This window comes from Myotis brandtii, unplaced genomic scaffold (assembly GCF_000412655.1).
Source record: "Myotis brandtii unplaced genomic scaffold, ASM41265v1 scaffold266, whole genome shotgun sequence".
NCBI classification, from domain to species: Eukaryota; Metazoa; Chordata; class Mammalia; order Chiroptera; family Vespertilionidae; genus Myotis; species Myotis brandtii.
The window spans coordinates 8,190,985-8,211,507 of NW_005360124.1; positions in this window are offsets into that span (position 1 = coordinate 8,190,985).

Below are 20,523 nucleotides of genomic sequence, written 5' to 3' on the forward strand. Positions count from 1 at the left end.
TGTTTTTAAAATCGGTTTACTATAATGTGACTAGGCATGATTTTCTTTATATATATTCTATTTAGGGGTTTGTAAGCTTCTTCAATTTATAATTTTTTATCTTTCAACAAATTTTGAAAAATTGGAGTGATTTCTATTTACCTGTGTTCAATTTCAATGCTTTTTCCCTCAGTGTTCTTCCTTCTGCCTATTAAGTTCATCCTTTTTAAAAACCTCAGGTATTCTAGTATTTCCATTTGGTTCTTTTTCGTATTTTCTATTTTTTGTGCTGAGAATATTTGTCTTTTCACTTGTTATAAAAATATCTTCCTTTGCCTCATTAGACATAATTACAATAGCTAATTTAAAGTTCTTTCTGATAAACCCAACATCTGGGTTATCTTTCAGTTAATATCTGTATATTACCTTTTGTGGGCGACATTTCCTTGTTTTTGTTTTTATTGTTATTGTTAAATCATTTTGGATCATATCCTGGACTTTATGGATGTGATATTGTTGAGATTCTGGATTTCGAAATATTTTTCTGAATGTGTTGATTATTTTGTTTTAGTGGGCAGACATGGTTATACTCAGACGATAAACTTGTTTCACCTTAGTTGTCCTGTATCACGCACACAGGCTAAGTCTGTAAAACCAGAAATTTCACTCATGCCTTTTTCCAAGTTTTGACTCCTTTCCAAAATCTCCCTGCTTTTGATCACTCTCCAGAGCCTCTATGTAGACTTTTTTTGTGTGTATTTTGCTCAAGTCAATAAATGTTCATCTGTGGGAGTGTTGTACAGTAGGAGCTTCCATCATCCTATTGGAAGCAGAAACCCCTGGGGGGATGCTCTTAAAACCCCAAATAATCCCTAGAAATGGTGCGTAAATGTGTGGTCGGGAAGGGAGTAAGAGAATTTATGTCATAATCATATCAATAATGTGAGAATCCCTACAAAGGTGGTAAGAAAATATCAAGATCAAAGAGGAAGTAAGAATGCTTTCTGAGGATATCCAATGCCCTGCTGATCCAGTTTGTTTCCATGCCCTAGCCATATGATTATTTCTAGAATAACTTACTGGTATTGTTCTCAGTTAAAAGAAAATGAGGCAAATGTTGGTGCTCTATCCAACTTCCAAAAGCCAACACCTGCATTTCTTTGCCTCCTCTGCCCACATGCACAGCAGACTGGGAGAGATGAGTTATTAAAGCCTCCAGGAGCAGCACTAACATACTGCCTTGCCTGGGTGTACCAGCACCCCTGGGGCAAGTTAACTCTGAAACATCTGCTCCGTACTGATGTTTCTCAACCCATGCAGTTGTGAGGTAAAAGTTTTTGTTTATTTCTGAACAATGTTTTTGCAAAATACCATAAAAATCAATGTGTATATTATGACAGTGTCAACCTGCTATACATTTATACACATTCGATCTCAACTACTGGATTTATCTAATTTAACAGGTATACACAGATGGTTTGTGAAGTAACCCAGCTACAGTTGCTCACTGTAGTAACTGGCTTCATAAACACACCTTTGGTTGGTTTTATTTCCTTACCCGTCTCACTTCTCTACTGTTTTTCTGGGATCACCTCCCAAATAAATTACTTGTTCTCAAATGCTTGCCTCCGGTCTGCCTCTAGAAGAATCCAATCTAAGACATGAGAAAACTCAGCTAAAGTATCAAGTATAACACTAATTGAAGTGGTTAGTACTGGGTCAATAAACAAATGTAAATGTTCTCTTTTACTCAATGAAAAAGAAACTCAGAAACTTTAGATGTTAAACCAGTGCCTAGCCTCTCTGAAGCTGAAAGAAGAAATGAAAAACAAACATGACTCAGACCCATAATTTCATTCCAAACTGGGGAAAAATCTGGTCTCAGAATTCTGATTATATGCTGCTATCATCCAACTGGTGAAAGGATGCCATTTTCTTTGTGAATCGTGTGATTTGATGATTTCTTTCATAGTGTCACAGTAGGCCATCAAAACAATAACTATTTTTTTTCCTTTGGCTTAAATAGTGACTTATAATTGGACCTGAAATGTTTCTATATCAGTTAAAATAAGCACAGTCCCTTCCTTTTTGTCCTAAAATGACCTCCTTTAACCTGGTGCTTAAGTATAATGCTTCAGTTGGGTAAGAATGAGCTTAAGGGCCAGAGTACAAAAACATAATTACATTGGAGTCTGCGTTTTTAAAGGAAGAGTGCTCAGAATGAGTTGTTGGCATGGAAGATCCCTTCTTTTTAGTCATGATGTGTCTCATATAGGCAAATTAAGCAAGACTTTAGCATCAAGTACTGGACAGTATATGGCTTTTGAGCTTTAACCCTGACTGCTCTAGCTTGAATTCTGGTTTTGCCCGTTACTAAGTATGCGATGTGTGGAACTTCTGTAATGGATTTAGTGATTATATCTATCTCTTAGGTATGTTGAAATTTAAATAATATAATGATGTATTTGAAAATATCTGGCTCAGTTGGAGAGATAAAGAAATAAAAATTATTTCAATGCATAGTTATATTCTGAATTTTATAGTTGGGAAAAAAACATATGAAAGAAAAAGTATCTTATGTTACTGGTCGGGGAGGGTGGGGGGAGCGGTAAGGAGTAGTATTCCAGTAAAAGTGAGAAGAGTCTACTGTTGTTAATCACTGTCCTACCAGATATAATTTGTCAGCCCAAATTCCCCCTTCTCTGTCAACAGGAAGGGACCTAGCTCAAAGGGAGTACGGTGCATTGAACAGGAACCTCTCTGGCTTTCTTTGTGCTCTGTGGAATGAAATAAAGCTCGAGAAAAAGAAAATCAAAGTAATGTCTGCTGCATATGAGGCCACAAGGACACTCAATGTAACCATATCATAAATCATCACAGAGAGATGCCAGGGAAGAGCTATGCTTCTAGGACAGCTTGCCTCGTTTAATATATATAATGCAGCCATAATAGCGACTCTTTAGTTCCCCCTTTGCTTTGTTCTGTGGTAATTGTCCTTCTGCTGAACCATTCATCTCTTGCTGAGTTGTCTCCTGACTAGTTGTGCACAACTGCCCTGAGTTATGGGTCTCAGCCTGGAAACCCTACGTTTTGGGTTGGTAGTGTTCAAAGTTAAAGTGAAGAGCAACCAAATACAGAAGAAAAATAATGACCCTTAAAAAAGTTGGTGGGATAAAAGAATGAATGCTGATAAAAAAAAATACCTTCACTTCCTGCTGTGTTTCTTCAGTAAAGAGTAAATAACTGAAAACTAGTTTTGAAGGATGATAAAAAGAATATGAGAATAGTGATGTAAAAAGTCATGAGGATGCCCGGCCAGTGTGGCTCAGTGGTTGCGCATCAACCTATGAACTAGTTACAGTGATGGCGAACCTTTTGAGCTCGGTGTGTCAGCATTTTGAAAAACCCTAACTTAACTCTGGTGCCGTGTCACATATAGAAATTTTTTGATATTTGCAACCATAGTAAAACAAAGACTTATATTTTTGATATTTATTTTATATATTTAAATGCCATTTAACAAAGAAAAATCAACCAAAAAAAATGAGTTCGCGTGTCACCTCTGACAAGCGTGTCATAGGTTCGCCATCACTGCTCTAAGTAGTCCAACCCTCTAATCACATGATTGGCTCTCTTGATGTTTCTATCTCTCTCCCTCTCCCTTCCTCTCTAAAATAAATAAAAATATTTTTTAAAAAGTCATGAGGGGTGCCAATTCAAGAGCCCAAATATGGTATGTTACAGTCCTTCCTCTCTCATAAATGAATCACAATGAAATCTTCATAGTGTAGTTTGAATCCAGTGATTTAAAATAATCAAGTATATTTTCACCTGAAAATTTGTCCTAAAAACAATAGGCAACCTACAATATTTCTTTGGATTTGACACATCCGTTAGGACTACTCATAGTCATGAAGCTGTACTGAAACTTGAAAAGCTATAGTCCTCAAATTGGTGGCAAAGTCTCCCACTGGAGATCTATTCATACACAAAAGAGATTAACAGACTTAACTGAGGTTTTGAGAGAGAGAAAAAAATGAACCAATACAAAGGCGCAAACCAAAAGAAAATTATGAGTGAGTAAAAATAGAATAAGTGGCATTAGTATTCATTAGTATACCTCACACTACTTATACATCCTTCGGAAATAAACACACAGAGAAACATTTCAATAACACGAGGGATCCAGTGTAAGCCTACAAAAGGGAAAAATTAAAGCTGAGAACAGAAAGCATTACAAGAGGATTAGGTAGGCACCTGAAGGTAGCAGGTTAGAAGCAGCAGGTATGATAAATATCTTTCTTGTTGAAGTGTGCAGTCAAACCTTTTTCTGAATTTGTAGCTACAAAAGCAAGATAGATTTCTTATTTCTCTTCACAACAGTGTGTATGATACATAGATAAAACCCAATTTTTCTGGGATTTAGAACACATGCAGTCTGACCAAAGCATTCACTGTACCTTCCAAAGGACCAAGGCAGCAGCAGCAGAAAGCAAAGCAACGCTGATGATCGGAGGCATTCAAGTTCTCTTCAAAATTCATACACCAGCTCCTGAGTTTCTGACCATTTAAGTGGGTCCATCCACATTCTCTTTTTTCTGTCTGGTTGGGTCCATTCAACTTGACAGCCAGTGGAGTTAATTGTCACAAGTTAGAACCTGCACTCGGAAAGGGGTGAGACTTAACACCATCAAATGTTTACACGTGGCCTCCTCACTTCTCCTTTTCAAGGACACATCTGGACTCATAGTTGGAAAGCTAGTGAGGATTCCTTCTGGCCCTTGAGGATGGAAGCAGAGCCCTGGACCCTGTTACCAGCAGCTTGCTGTAAGTCTCTTCCGGGCAGCTATTGAATACTGGGGGACCAAACTGAACATACCCATGCATACAAAGGACCCTTGGATGGCAGATATGGCCTTGCATGCCACTAAAATCTCTCCAATACATTCAATCACATACATTACCTTCACACCACAAGTTTGCATTTGCTTTCTGGTGCTGACAACATAGCCATTTCCAACTCCACCCAGAATCACCTCTCATAGGCTTTATTTTCTGGCATATCTTAGATACAGTGACATTTACGTAGAGATAAGACTATAGAGAAGATCAATTCATGCAGGTAGGAAACAAAGTTCATGGCTGAGTGGTTTGCTTTTCAGTTCATAGTCCAGTTATTCATGAAGTCTCAGTTCTATTCTCAACTGAGATCTGCAGGGGAGTGGGTGCTCCTGCACAGTGGACCTGTCCTTTTCACCCCCCGTAACAGTCCTGGGAACAGACAGAAAGCCAGCATCCCATAGACCTTTCCTCCAGTTTCTTTGGTCACATGTGGCTCCGAAGCTCGGGGAAGCCAGCCATGTATAGCATATTCAGCCCGGACTGGTGATTCCTGTGAGAATGCCCAGGGTTAAGGCTACAGAAGATTTGGTTCAGCGCTTTAGCATTTCTCTCCTCATTTTTAGTCACTGAGTTTAGCAGGAACCTCCTCCTTAAAAAGTTTTCAGAAAACAAAACAAAAAACCCAGCTGAAAGCCCAATGCTTCTGGTGTTGCTCATTTGCTCACATACTTCTTATAAACTTCCACTCAAAGTGCTAGTCCAGACAACTATGACGATTAAAAGAAAGATACACCAGCCTCTGCCATAGAGAAGGGACTAAATGATTGAAGTGATAATATGGACATCCAATATAGAAAAAAAATATATAAGAAGACAGCATAATTGTGGCCTCAGAGGATTAACAGAGAGAAAGGTTGATGTCCCTGTGACTAGTCAAAAAAAGTTGGGGGGGGGGGCGGTGTCCAAAGAGGGTATAGATTGGAGTGAAGGTCTTTCAGTTAGTGGTGTGAGGAGTCCAGTGGACCATCATAGGCTTTGAGGTTGCATAGTTCAAGCTCTGACTAAGCTATGTCCTGGCCAGGTCATTGTTAATAAATTGCTTAACCTTTCTAATTTCTTAATCTGTAAAATTGGGATGATAATACCTACTGCATGTATAGGTGTGAGAAATACAGATGATGATGCATATATGTTAGCTAGGATTATAGAAATGTTAGCAGAGCAGGGATGATTAAGACCTAAGCAGGAGACACATGCTCGCCAGTTAAGAATGAGCCTCAGCTGTCCAGCCAAAGATTTTGGGTTTGGAGTAGGGACTCACCAAGAGTCACAATTATGTGGATAATATAACAAAAGAAATGTTTTCATTCCTCCAGTCAAGAAAGTTTGACTGGAGGAATGAATAATGGTATCCAACCTTTATGAGCACTTAACTACATACCAGACACTGTTTTAAGCAATATAAGCATTATCTCATTTAACAACACTGAAGAGGAGGAGCAGAGAATGGCTGATGTGGGGAAAGCTAAGAGGCAATGGGAGGAACATAGTGGTGAGGGAATTAGGAACTTGAGTATTATGGTGGCTATACATATGGAGAGTGATGCAGAAATACAGTAGACCCTTTGGGGACAAAAACGAGGAAAGGGTCACATTAATTGATGCCATCAGGCTAGAGAGCATGATTCCTCAATTAAAATGAAAAGTCATAAAAAGCAGAAGTTGTGCCTAAGAGAACTTTCCACTCACAATTCCCTTTTTTTGTCAACCTTGATTTACTTCTTCAGCCCCCTCTACTTGCTAGCTTTTCAAGCATCTTTTTGTGAGGCTGCTGGAAGGAATCCTGTTGAATCTCTTGCTTTATTTCATTTCATTTCATTTCATTTCATTTCATTTTTGGACAATGTACATATGTTTCAAGACCCTTTGTCCCCACCCCCAGTTGTTGATTTCCTCCACTCACCCCAAAAACTGATACAGTAGCTCTTTTGATTTTTCAATTTGCATCATATCTTCAAATATTAATTCTACCAAGTATATGTGAACACTCCAAAGAGGCAAAAATGCTACAGAATTCATGTGACTTATTGGGAAAAAAACACACTAAACCAATATCATTCCCAACTTCACAGAATGAGAAATAATTAAAGTTAGACACTACCCTTTAGAAAGAGAGTGGGGAAATTGCTGAGAGACATTTTGGGCTTCTCATGCCACAATAATTATTGAATAGAAAAGTCATAAAGGGCTGAAAATAGAGGTTTGTTCCTGGATGTATGACAGATCCTTCCTAAATGACAGGATGGGTCATAATTTTAATGAACACGGTGACATACCCATCAATTATCCTTGGATGTGAATGTGACAGTGTGAGTATGAAAAAACTGGAAAGCAAGTAATTTCAGCCAGTGTATTCCTACATCTCTGTCAACAGTTGTCAAGAATCTAAATGACCCAAACTAGATAAAATTAATTTTATGTATAAAAAGAACCTCATTTGCATATTCAAAACACCTGAGCTTAGAGACATATGGATAAAATTACAGAACATCCCACAGTGAAATATGACACTGAAGTACAGTAATGGAGAAAGACGGGGTGAGGGATGTGGGACACCTTGGAATTCAGATCTACAAAAGTTAAAACTATCAATGGAAGCTGTGTTGTCATGGAAACCTGATGCAGTTGAGGGGCCTGAGAAAAACCACTGCTTACTGAATCATCACATAGTTAAGACACTAGCCGTAACCGGTTTGGCTCGGTGGATAGAGCGTCGGCCTGCGGACTGAAAGGTCCCGGGTTCGATTCCGGTCAAGGGCATGTGCCTTGGTTGCGGGCACATCTCCAGTGGGGAGTGTGCGGGAGGCAGCTGATCGATGTTTCTCTCTCATCGATGTTTCTAACTCTCTCTCTCTCTCCCTTCCTCTCTGATTCTTATAACTTTTATATGTTTAAAAAAAAAAAGACACTATTCAGAACAGGCGGTATTGCCTGGGTAGATAACTCCAAGAAATCAATAACTGAGTTACTAATAAGTCTAAAAAATTAAAAATAAAAGATCTGAATAATCAAAGTAAGGAAATGAGAATTTGAGAGGTCACAAGTAGAAAAAAAAAGGAAATCTCGTTCGGACACATGTAGAGTTGAATGGGGGTAAAACAAAGTCAAGAAAAGAGTAATTAGGAACTTCTTGGATGTTCTGATAAAATTAAGGATAACATTTAAGTGACACTGGAAAAGAAGAAATTGTAAAACAAGTAAAGAACATGCTTTTTGGAAGCAACTTAAGTGTCCATCAATAGATGAATGAAGAAAAAAGTGGTGTGCACTGGCCAGTGTGGTTGAAATATTGTCCAGTACACTGAAAGGTGGCAAGTTCGATTCCCAGTCAGGGCACATACCTAGGTTCCGGGTTCGATCCCAGGCTTTTTCTCTCCTCTCCCTGGCCGCCCATTTCCTTCCTCTCTGGAATCAAAGAAAAACATATCCTCAGATGAGAATTAAAAAAAAAAATAAGTGGTGCATATGTACAATGGAATATGACTAAGCCATAAAGAAGAATGAAATCTTGTCATCTACAACAGAATGGACCTAGAGGGTTCAAAGTATGATATGGGTATCTATACAAAGACTAGACTTTTACCTCTAGAAACCCAAGTTCCATGGTGATAAAAACATGATTTATTACTGTTTTTGCTTCCTTCAATATGCTTTTAAAACAAAGAGCGGATATTTTTTAATTAAATTATGCTAATTTATTCCTGTTCACTTAAATAGAATTTCTTTAGAATTAAGTGGCAACATTATAGCATGTTTTCATGAATAAAAAGAAGGGATATGACTTTTAAAATTCCAACACAACTCACTTGATTCTCTTACTAAGGAGGTGGTGGTATATTTTTCCATTACTGGAGATTTAGGTTCCCCCAGAAAAGCAGGCACTCTTCAGGCCTCTCCCATTTGATGGAGACTCATGAGGGTCTCATATAAAAGAGCCTATAGCCCACTGCAGTGCTCTTGGCTAAACCTATCAATTAGCAGGACATGTTCCTGGGATTTTGTGTTCTTTATTTTCTATAGCTTCCCTCCTACTCACCTCTCCATCTCACCAGGCTCTCCCATGAGCTCTAGAGTAAGCTTCCTAGAACAGAACTGGGAAGAACTCAAACATTTTTCTCAAATGAATGGCACTACTGCTAAATGGAACTGATCGGACACAGCTTTTGGGGGATGGATATGCCCCCTTTTCAATCGAGACAGTTTGAAAATTTGGTAAATTCTAGTCATCTCTAAAACATGATCTTGATACCTTGCAATTCATGGCACACAGCACTTAACGGAAGGAGTGAGGCCCCATTATAACGCATCTTGCTGTGCAGGGGTCATGTCACAGACAAGGCCACACAAGGCAATACTTAAAGCCACCTGCAGAATAGTGATTTGGGATAAATGAAAGCAAAAAGGGGGCTGGCCAAGGGGACTAGGAATGTTCTCAAGGCAATTCTGCAAATGCCATTTACTGAGCATCAGCTATGCTCCAGGCCATACACCGCACTCTGGGCTTGGTGCTAACATAAATAATGCGCAGTCCCTTCCTGGGAGGTGCTTTGGGCTGAAACCAAGCTTTTTATTCCTCCCAGTTGAAATCTTGATTATGAATACAGTTGCATATATTATAACCTCTGAATCTATAACAAATCTTTTGTATAACCAGTGTAATCATGAGAATCTGCTTTGCTCCCTATTTACAACTCCACTTTATAGTTCTTAAAATGATATTGGTCACCTTAGATGTTTAAAAAGGATTTTTGAAGTCCTGAAATTATTCCATTCTTAATTCATGAGTTACATGAGAAATAAATGCAAGTGTTTCTATACATTATATAGACACCAAATTTAAGATGATAATTTCTTTTGAAGAGTTCAGATCTTATGGTGAAGGAATACAGGCTGGGCATTTTTTATCTTCCCCATTTTGTAAGAGAAAGGGAGGATTGTGCACACCGCAGGAGGGAAGCTCTTTAGAGCAAAGTCTTTGTTTTCTGCCTGCAGGTTCAGCTTTGGCTTCAATAGAGCTCAAACCCTGCAAATGACAAATAGAACCCATGCAATTAAATAATTACTGTGTTTTCAAGCTCTACAGAGAAAAGGTGAAATGCTAGGCATCAACAGAGGCCAAATCAGAATAAAAACTGCCTTCACTGAAATTATAAGGTGCATCCTGTTTCTTGTCATCAGATCCCAGCTAAGAGAAGAGACTCTACATCACAGAAAAAGCAAAATTAATAACGCTCATGGTGGCCAGCCCTGGACAGGGCATCTTAACAAGAAGCAAAGAAGCCACTTCATGGAGAAATTAAAGTTCCTCTTTACAGACTGAAGAGGGGCTATTAGTGTTGTTCTCTTTCTGACACACTTGTTCTCGTCTCAAGAGTTCATTTCAATCCCTCCTGCTACTCTCATTATTTTTGTTCTTTGCCAAGAAAGCTGGATGGGTTAAAAGTCATTCGGGACTAAAGTTAAAGATGTTTTACCCCAAGTTTTTCCTCATTTGTCTCATGCTGTATTTTCTCTTTAGAAAGGTGTAAATGGTGAACATAGTAAGACAATAATGAATTAGAATTATTACAGTTATGCTTTTCATTTTAAATGAATATCAACTTTAAAAGCCTAGAGTGGAATTTCTCGTGTAAAAATTGGAATCATGGGGAGATTATTATTTTGTATAATAGCTTTGTTGAGAGACAATTTACATAGCATACCTGTTTAAAGTGTACAATTCAGTGGTTCTTAGCATATTCACAGAGTTGTACAATCATCAACACAATCAATTTTAGAACATTTTCATCGTTCCCACAAGAAACTTCTTCCCCATTAGGAGTCACTCTTCATTTCTCTCCAACCTTCTCAGCTCAGGCAATAACTAATCTACCTTCTGTCTCTATAGATTTGCTTACTGGGCACATTTTATATAAATGGAATCTTAAAATAAGTGATCTTTTATGACTGAGTTCTTTCACTTAGCATGTGTTTTCAAGATTTATCTATGTTATAGCATGTATCACTATTGCATTTTTATTACCCAATAATATTCCATTGTTTAGATGTACCATATATTATTTTTATCCACTCATCAGTTAACAGACTTTTGGGTTGTTTTCACTTTGGGCCTAATATGAATAATGCTGCCATGAATATTTGTAGACAATATTTTTTGTAGACACCTTTTAAATTCCCTGGGGTACATATCCAGAAATGGAATTGCTGGCTCATCTGGTAACTCTATGTTTAACCCTTTGAGGAACTTCCAGACTGTTTTCAAAGTGACTGCACCATTTACATTCCGACCAGCAACTTGTGAAGATTCTGATTCCTCCAAATCCTTGTCAACACTTGTTACTATCTATCGTTTTTATATATAGCCAGCCTAGTGGGTATGAAGTGCTATCTCATTGTGGTTTTGATATGCACTTTCCTGATGGTTGAGATTACTGCTAAAATGCATATTCCTTGGCTAAAACCTGGCCCTGAATTAGAATCTATGAATCTGAATTTTACTGAGACTCATATCACTAGTTTGTTCATGCATAACATATACTTATTATCTCTCACAGTCCCCATGGATCACATATTAGGGCAGGCTTGGTTGAGTATTTCTGATTTGGAATCGCACACAGTTCAATCAGATATCAGTCAGGGCTGCAGAAATTTGAAGGCTTGATTTGGACCAAAGACCGACTTCCAGGGTCTGCTGCTTCATGGGCATGCTATTGGAGCAGCACAGAGGCCACCACACTCAGAAGTGTTTCATACCCTTGGCTTAATGCCCTCCTGCTGCCATCTTGAGATTCTTAATATCTTATCTTGGAACTTGTGCTCTGTCAGTAAAATCCAATGGGACAAGGGAGCATGTGTGAGCAGAGGAGATGTGTGCAATACCTGTGTCTGTGTTCCTTGAGGCTCCATTTCATATGATGATTATAATACCCATGAGCATAGAAGTCTGGTGGATCCATGAGGTATTGGAGTTCAGTGAGACTCAAAGCAAGTACAAGGTAAGAAGAATGTTAGGTTTATGACTGAGTGCACAAGGCTGCTGACAGTCCAGAGAAGCTACACTTGCTGTTAGAACCAGACTTGCTATGAACACAAAAAGACTATGTTTGGCCTTGGAGGTGAAAGAGGGGAAGAAAGGAGGGAGAAAGCCAGTGAGGTGACCAACAGCATGTTGTATATAATGGACCCCCTCCCTGTTCCCCTTCAAATCTCTAGAAAAGCTACTAAACTTGACAGATGCTTTGTGTGAATGAGTCTTTTGTGTGTATGTGTGTGTGAAAAACCAGTGAAGGGGTTCAGTTTGGAGTGTGGCTAGATATGGTGGGAAAGAGAGATTGTGCAAGTGGGTGTAGGTATAAGGGGTAGAGGGGCCCATGATGAACATCATGGGGGAAGATGATGGACTATCACTGACTATGGAATGGGAGGATCTGAGTTTGAATCAACTTTGAGATCTTCAAGAGACATGAAAACCTCAGTTTACATTTAGGGTTTACTTATAAATTCTGCACTCTGGATGTAATGTATAGTTTCTTGATCCTAAATGAGCAATGCCTATTTATACTTTATCTCCTCTATTTAGACATCCTCGTGACGACAATTTTATGATACATACATCCTTGCATCTTTATGAGGCATATAGATATGATGCTCATTTTCTAGACAGGAAGAATTAGAATATCCCATATTCTGAATTAAGTGTGCCACATTGCTTGAATGTCCACAACATCTCAAGTTTTGGCTGCTGCTCAGGATAGAACTGGGCCAGGGAGCACAATGCTGAGCCTAACTGAAATCCACTGATCTCTCTACTTCAGTGTTAGTTAAACCCAAGGGATAGAGAGAAGGAGGAAATGTCACTGAGGCTGTGGGTAAGCTGTTGGGGACTAGCATCAACATGAAACATTAGCAATTGAGGAATATGAGGCAAAAGGGATGAGGGCATGGAATGTTCTGTTCTCTAGGAGCCATGGTTGCTGAGTCTTGGCATGGCTTGTCCTGCAGCCCTCCATCCTTCACTAACTGGCAGAATGTCTTTGTTGTTATGCTGGCTGCATTGAAAACCCACTGCAGTAGTAACCTGCTTCTCAGAGCACTGGCTCCAACGATGCAGTGGCTCTTCAACCTTCATGGCCTTTATGCTTGACCGCAGGACACTGTGTCCTGCCAGGCCAGCAAGCACAGGGTACAGTGGTGCAAAGGCTCTTACCTCCACTCAGTAAAGCCTTATTTTGACAAGCCCTAGCCTTTGTTGTTTCAAATGACCAGCAGAAAGAAAACCACACCATAGCTCTGACCCAGGAGCTTTTCTTCTTGGACACAAATTGAAAGAATAAATTGCTTACAAAGAAAACTGTTTTTGCAATTTATCTTATATTTCTCAAAATCAGTGGATTATTTATTAAGGGGAAATATTTATGATTATTTTAACCTGTGATACATTAAGATTATATATTTGGCTCTATATATATTTTTAAGTTAATTATACATGTCCTTTGACCTGTAGTCCCATATAACTCAACATGTACTATGGCTTCCAGATTCATCTACCTGATTGTTTACTCAAACCTTCAGTTTGGATGCCTGAAGGGCACCTCAAACTAAATACAGCTAAAATGAACTCTTAATGTCCCATATACCCCTGTCCCACCCATCTGGCTAAATCTGTCTTCATCTCATTAAATGCTTTCTCCATTCATTCTGTCACTTAGGTCAACACCTATGATCAACCCTTGACTCTGCACTTGACCAACCTTTTGTCTGAAAGGATCCTCGAAAGATATCCATATGTCTTGCTCAATTTTAAGTCACTAATGTCTCTGGTCAAATATCAGCTTATCAGGCCTTCTGTGACCACCCTATATCCCCTGCCTTGTCATTATTCTTCTCTTACCTATAGTATTTTTTCATAGTATTATCATCATATGAGAAGTTATATACTTATTTACTTCTTGTCTGTGTTCACTTGCTAAAATGTAAGCTCTTTGAGGATAGGAACATTCTTTTGCTCACTGCTGTATGTACAACACAGAAAGGTACTTACACATAAGAGGTGCTCAAATGAAGTAATGAACAAATCGGTAAAATAACTGTCTGAGTGTAGCTCCAAAAGACGGTTATCCAGGGGTTAGTCTTAGCCTGGGAACACACTGAAGTGCTTTGAGGAGACACAACAAATGAAATTCAATGGGAATCTCTTTAGAGGAGACTTGCATGATGATTTCTCAGGGTGTTTTCTCTCTGGTTATTCTTAAGTCTAAATAGAGAAAATACTGTACAATTCTGGTTAAGAAACATTTATTGAGCATTTGGTCTGTGCACAATGTCATGAAGAACATAAATATAATGCAGACCTTTCTTTTTTTCAAGAATATTACAATCTCATGCATTACTGTAGTGAAAAATCCTCAAATACTTATTCTTCTACTTAACAAATATAACTTATAACTGAGTAATTACTTTGTTGTTATATTAAAAAACAAAATATAAAAGACAGCAACAAATCACCTAGAATATCAACAGAAATAGCCAATGTTATTGGGTGAACATCTACATAGAAGAAATCACAGAAGTTATACAAAAAGAGGGGAAAAATCAGTTGCTAAAAAATGAGATGATGCTATAAATGGTGTTTTAAAAATGAGAAGTGATTAATGTTCCTTGATTCAACAGAATAAAAAGAAAATGAAGTGAAACAGAATGAATTGCTAAGTTTTAAAGATTTTTATTTCATTTTATTAATTTTAGAGATAGAGAGGAAGGAAGAAAGAGAGGGAAACACTGATTTGTTTTTCCACTTATTTATGCATTTATTGGTTGATTCTTGTAGGTGACCTGACTGGGAATCTAATCTGTAACCATGACATAATGGGATAATGCTCTAACCAACTGAGCTACCTGTCCAGGGAAGGAATTGTTAATTTTTACAAAAATATTTCTTCACTATTCAAGATATTGATTTCTAAAATATCCTTTTAAGTAAGAAATTTCCCCCATGAAGACCATGAAGATGTTGGGGTGTGTGTGTGTGTGTGTGTGTGTAGCTTATTCAGTTGTTGACAGTATCACTGGATGCCTTGCTATGAAACAGGGAACAGCAATGCTGCCATCCTCCCTCTAAACCTACTGTTTGGTTTTCTGTTTGTTTTCAGTATTTTTTTTAATTAGAGTTCGTAACCCTTGCTTTTTGTTTTTGACCACATTCTCTCTAGTGTTATTTTTAGTCCTATATTAAGATGGATCCAAAGCTTTTTACAATGACCTTCCAATAGCTGAGTTCTTTAATTAGCTCTAGTTGTCTATAATTTTAGCATCAAGTAGATTTTTTTCCCCAAGAAAGGCTCATGGGTGCTATTTTCAGACTTCTTTCCTATTTAAAAATGCTTTTTATCTTTAAACTTGAGTGGCAATTTGACTGGGCTGAACTTTTCTAAAAGAACAGTGTGGATATTGCTACATTGTCTCTGATACTGAATTCTGCTGTGAGATGTCTAAGGACAATTTGATATTTCCTCCTTTTGTTCCCTCAGAAATCTTTATTTTTTTTTAACTTTTCAATAGCCTTTATTTTACAGAGCAGTTTCAGGTTCACTGCAAAATTAAGCAGAGTTTCCATTCCCATCTCCCCCCGCCCTCCCACAAATACACACATAGTCTCCCCACCAACCAACACCCCTGACCAGAGTGGTACATTTGTTATAACCGATAAACCTACACTAATACACCATTTTCAACCTAAGTCCACAGTCTACATTAAGGTTCACTCTCGGTGTTGTACATTCTATGGTTTTGAACAAATGTATAATTGACAGGTATCTACCATTATTTTCAGGATATATATATCCTGAAAGCTGCGGGGAACCGGGATTCCCTCATCCGGAAGGTATGTACTGTTGGGTAACTATACGATTTGTATGGTGACAAATAATGTCACTCAACAGATTCTTTAGATATTGATGATAGAAATAACAGAGTTGACAGAGTGTCTTTCTATACTATAAAAATGCTATTTTAAGACTATGGTTTAGAAGATAAGGGAAGTCTTTTCTGATTAGCAAGTCTATCATAGACTTTGTGATAGCAAGTCCACATGTCTCCAAATAACAGCCAATAAAGAATAAAAATATTTCAAAGCAGAATAATGTCCTGAGATTCTAAAATACCAGAAAATTATTTGGGGGAATAGGATGTCCTTGTTCACAGAGCAAAATTTCTTAACTTTAAATAGAATATACTGTGTCTCCAAGGATACATTTCACTGAGAGTCCCTAATGCTGCTGTGGAAATTCAAAGGGACAAGATAATTGATGGGTCCCTCAATTCAGTGTGTCACTTGTTACTACAATAATTACACTCACTGTCCTCCTCATATTCTCTGCTTTTCACCTTGCCTCAAACATCAGGATTCATGTTTGTTTTTCAAACTGATTTCATATATGAACTACGATGGGAATCATTTCGTTTTAAGGCCTTGGTTATAGTTGCTTACAATAACACTGGTCTTTCTTAATTTTTCTTTCATTTAATCTTTATTTTAGGATTTAATATTATTTTTCTATCTGTCATCACTTTTTGTACTATGTTATGATATTCCTTTATGACTTGCTTTCACATACCAAAAAGTATGTAATAAATCAAAAACCCATACTATAAAATGATAAAGCAACTCCCCTCTCCCCCTAAAAAACACAACCTAAAATACACAGAAAATATGTGAGGCATAAAGATAAATACATATATACAGGCTTCGTGGTAACAGAGTTTGTGGATTCAGACCTTTTTTTGTAAGTAATAATGACCCTGAAATTAAGAAATAGCAACAACAACAACAAAAATCAAAAGAAAAAAATGGGCCATGAAATTCTATCCCCTACGATAAGGGAGAATTTCACATTAGTGTCTTCCAATGTATTATTTTTACCCTTCGGCTTATATGAGAATTACAGAGGCTAACAAGTGAATTGCTTCCTCTTGCTGTGATAAAAATTGAAGAGGAGCTGTGCGCAGAAACGTGTCTTAGGCTGTGACTGATGAAATGGCCTAAACCTGGAGATATCACTGGCCATGGAACATAATGAAAGTCAACTTAAAGTTCTGAAACAAAGGCTAAGAAGCAAAAGGAAAGTCTTCAAATGAGATGTAACGTAAGGGTCAATTTTGGTCATGTCTGAGGTACACTATGTGAAGGGACATGCCACCTTGCAGCATTTGTCCTGATCCACTGTCATAATTCATTTATCTTTAGGAGTCTTACATTGTATTTATCTAAGCATGTGATTCACTATATGGCAATTGCATTTCTGGATGCTAATAATCCCCATTTCTGTCACTGATGTGTTTTATTGACCATTCTTATCCAACACACTCACTTCTATCTGACTGAAGGGGAGAACAATGGTAGTTATTCCAGGGAGTTGCAAGTAAAAATAAAATTGTTTTAGCATATTGAAGGCAGTTTATTGTATCCAGCATAAAGCTTCCCAAATAATCATTCACTTTAAAGCATCAACCAATACTGAAATAGCTTATTTTTCTTTCTGCCCTTCCAGAATAGCTTTGGGGTATTAATAAACTTTCACGGGTAGCCCATTTCACATAGCAAAGGGAAGGACTTTCAAAGCAGTCCACACATTTAAATTAACATTGGCCTTCCAACTCCACAAGAAGCCACAGAATTTTAAGTGGGACTTTATTGGTTTGTTCTGTTTCCCTGTACAATTACTTTGGATTTTACTGAAATATTAAAGCTGATAAGATAAGGAAAAACATTTGACCTAGAAAGAATATTGAAAGTTTAACTTTATACCTCTTATTGGTAATACACCAATAGCCACTTACGTTTTTCACTGAGGGCATTTAAAGACCAGGAATAAGACTCTTGAAACCACAACACTAGGTAAGTCACTATCCCCAGATCATAGGTGCCACTCCTAGGCAGATGGGAAAGTGAAGAAAAATTAACTGAAGTTACTGAATTATCCCAGAATGGATTAAGGTTCTTTTTTCCCATAATAAGACATATTAAAGTTTAAAATAGAGATTAAGCCTGGCTGGTGTAGCTCAGTGGTTGAACATCGTCCCATGCACCAAGAGGTCATGGTACCATTTCCGGTCAGGGGACATGCCCAGGTTGCAGGCTCAATCTCTAGTAGGGGGTGTGCAGGAGGCAGCATATAGATGTTTGCTTTCGTTGATGTTTCTCTCTCTCTCTCTCTCTCTCTCTCTCTCTCTCTCTCTCTCTCTCCCTTCTTCTCTCCCTAAAGACATCAATAAAAACATATTTAAAAAATAAAGTAAAATAGAGATTAAGTTGTTACAAAAAAACAAAGAACATTTTTCCCCATATGAGTGACCAAAAAATTTAATACCCACTACATTTTTCTTTCAATTTGTGTTTTCATTATCTGTTGCTGCATAACAATTACCACCCAAAAGTGGCAGCTTAAAACAACTGTCAACAATTATTTCACACAGTTTCTGTGGCTCAGGAATTCTAGGGTGCTGGGTGGTTCTGGGTCAGGCTGTCTCAGAATTCTGTCTGGAAATTCAAAGGGACAATATAATTGATGATTCCCTCAATTAATCTTTATTTTATTTTTTAAAAATATGTTTCATATCACATATTCAGCAGTCATCTGAAGGATCGACTGGAGGTGGAGGATCTGTTTCCCAGGTAGCTCATTCAACCACTGACAAGCTGATGCTGCTGTTGGGGAGAGGCCTAGCTCCTTTCCCAGTGTCCTCTTTTGTACAGCTGATAGTGTTTTCATGGCAGGTGACTAACTTCCTCCTGAGTAATTCCAGAGAGCACAACGTGGAAGCCACATGTCTTCTTATTGTCTACCCTCAGATGTCACACACCACCATTCCTACAGTATCCTATTGGGAATAACTGGTCCACCCCATTTAATGGGAGAGGTGAGGATTACTGAGGGACACACTACCACAATGTGCAAACTAGAACTACATATTTTTTAAAAGGCATTTCAGCAGTAACTTTAAACATGGAAATGATATTTCAAAGAATGTATGTTCAGACTGACATACCTGAGGACTCAGTTTTATATATTTTTTCTTGTAGGCAAAACATAATCTGATAAAAATTACAAGGTTTTCCACGGTACATAACCCCTTCTTTACATTCCACAGCATAGAGCAAATGTCTACCAGCCCTTACATAATGCTAAAGCACAGATTCCCTGTTACAAGGCACACAGTAGGTTAGAGAAGAATAAGGCTCTCACTGAAGTTATTTCATACACATGAAGCATTTCATCCACATTTTGTTGTTACTACAATAAGAGCCAATAAACTAGGAAAGATGAAAATAAGCATCTGAGTAAAAGGAGTAAATGTAATAGTTGCTACTGGTTAGCAACTATAAAATACAGACTTCTTTTCCCAAGTAAAACAAGTGAAAGAAAGATAAGGAAAGAGGAATAAAACAAAGATGGACCTCCAACATGGCCTTCTAGCTTACTCCCTTACTTTGGCAAATGAGGAAGCTAAGGCTTAGCAAATTTAATAGACTTATGAAAAACTATGCAGTAGATTAATCAGTTATACATTCACAGGTAATTTTACAGGACTGACCTCTTTCCTCTTAATTAAACTTGTATTTATACAACATCAAACAATAGGTCAAAAGAACAAAGTTGAGTTGAATCAGTTATGCAGTATCACCTAAATAATAAAAGTGATTGCTTGGTAGACTTCAGCTATTCACAATTTTTTAGAAAAATAAATTCTGTTCAGCAAATTTTGTTCAACAACTTATGAAGACAACACAAATCACTAGATGAAATCTTTCTAACTCCACAACTTTAACTGAAGGTAGTGTTTCAAATCAAAGGAAGCTTCTGGCACTCTTATGATACTGCTATAGAACAAAATACTTGTAAAAATGCTTTTAGTTTTATATAATTTTGCATATAAAGGATACTTCTTTCATGTAGGAAGCACTGATCCTAGAAAATAATTTCACATGGTGCCAAAAACTCAGACCAGATGAAACCGTTATCCTTTGGCTGAATGTCTCTTTAGTTGGCATCGTACAAGTGTGTCTTAGGGATTGTTTTCCAAACTGCAGTGTGACTCATCGCCTCCTTTCAACTCTGCATTGTCCACTCCTCTTTGGTGTACAAAACTTTCTGATTGTCATAATTTTATTTTTCAAGCCACATTACTCTAGAAAACATTCCTCTGAAAAAACAATTGCTGTCAAAAGGCAAAGGATGCACTGTTTATCTTGGATTCTAGTGAATGAAAATAACTCAGTATAGCCTATGGCTTGCTTGGTTTAGAAATGTCACTGCCTCACATGGCAACTGAATTAGCATATGCTAAATAGCAATTATTAGTTGCTAAGACAAGGTAGAAGAGATTCTTGGACTAATTGATTAGAAAATGTGAAAATGAATGGGCTCTGTAGATGAAGAAACATAAAAATGATTCACAGGCACCTAAATTTCTTTGTAAAACTAAACATTTACTGAACACCTAACAGTGGTCATGGCTGGTGCTATTGTTAGGGGTTCACAACTGAGTTTGGGTTTTAGGGCTCAAATTCTATTTCTCACCTCTTCTCTCCTCCAGGTTTTGTTTTAAATATATTAAACACAGAACACAGAAGAAAAATGACCAAAT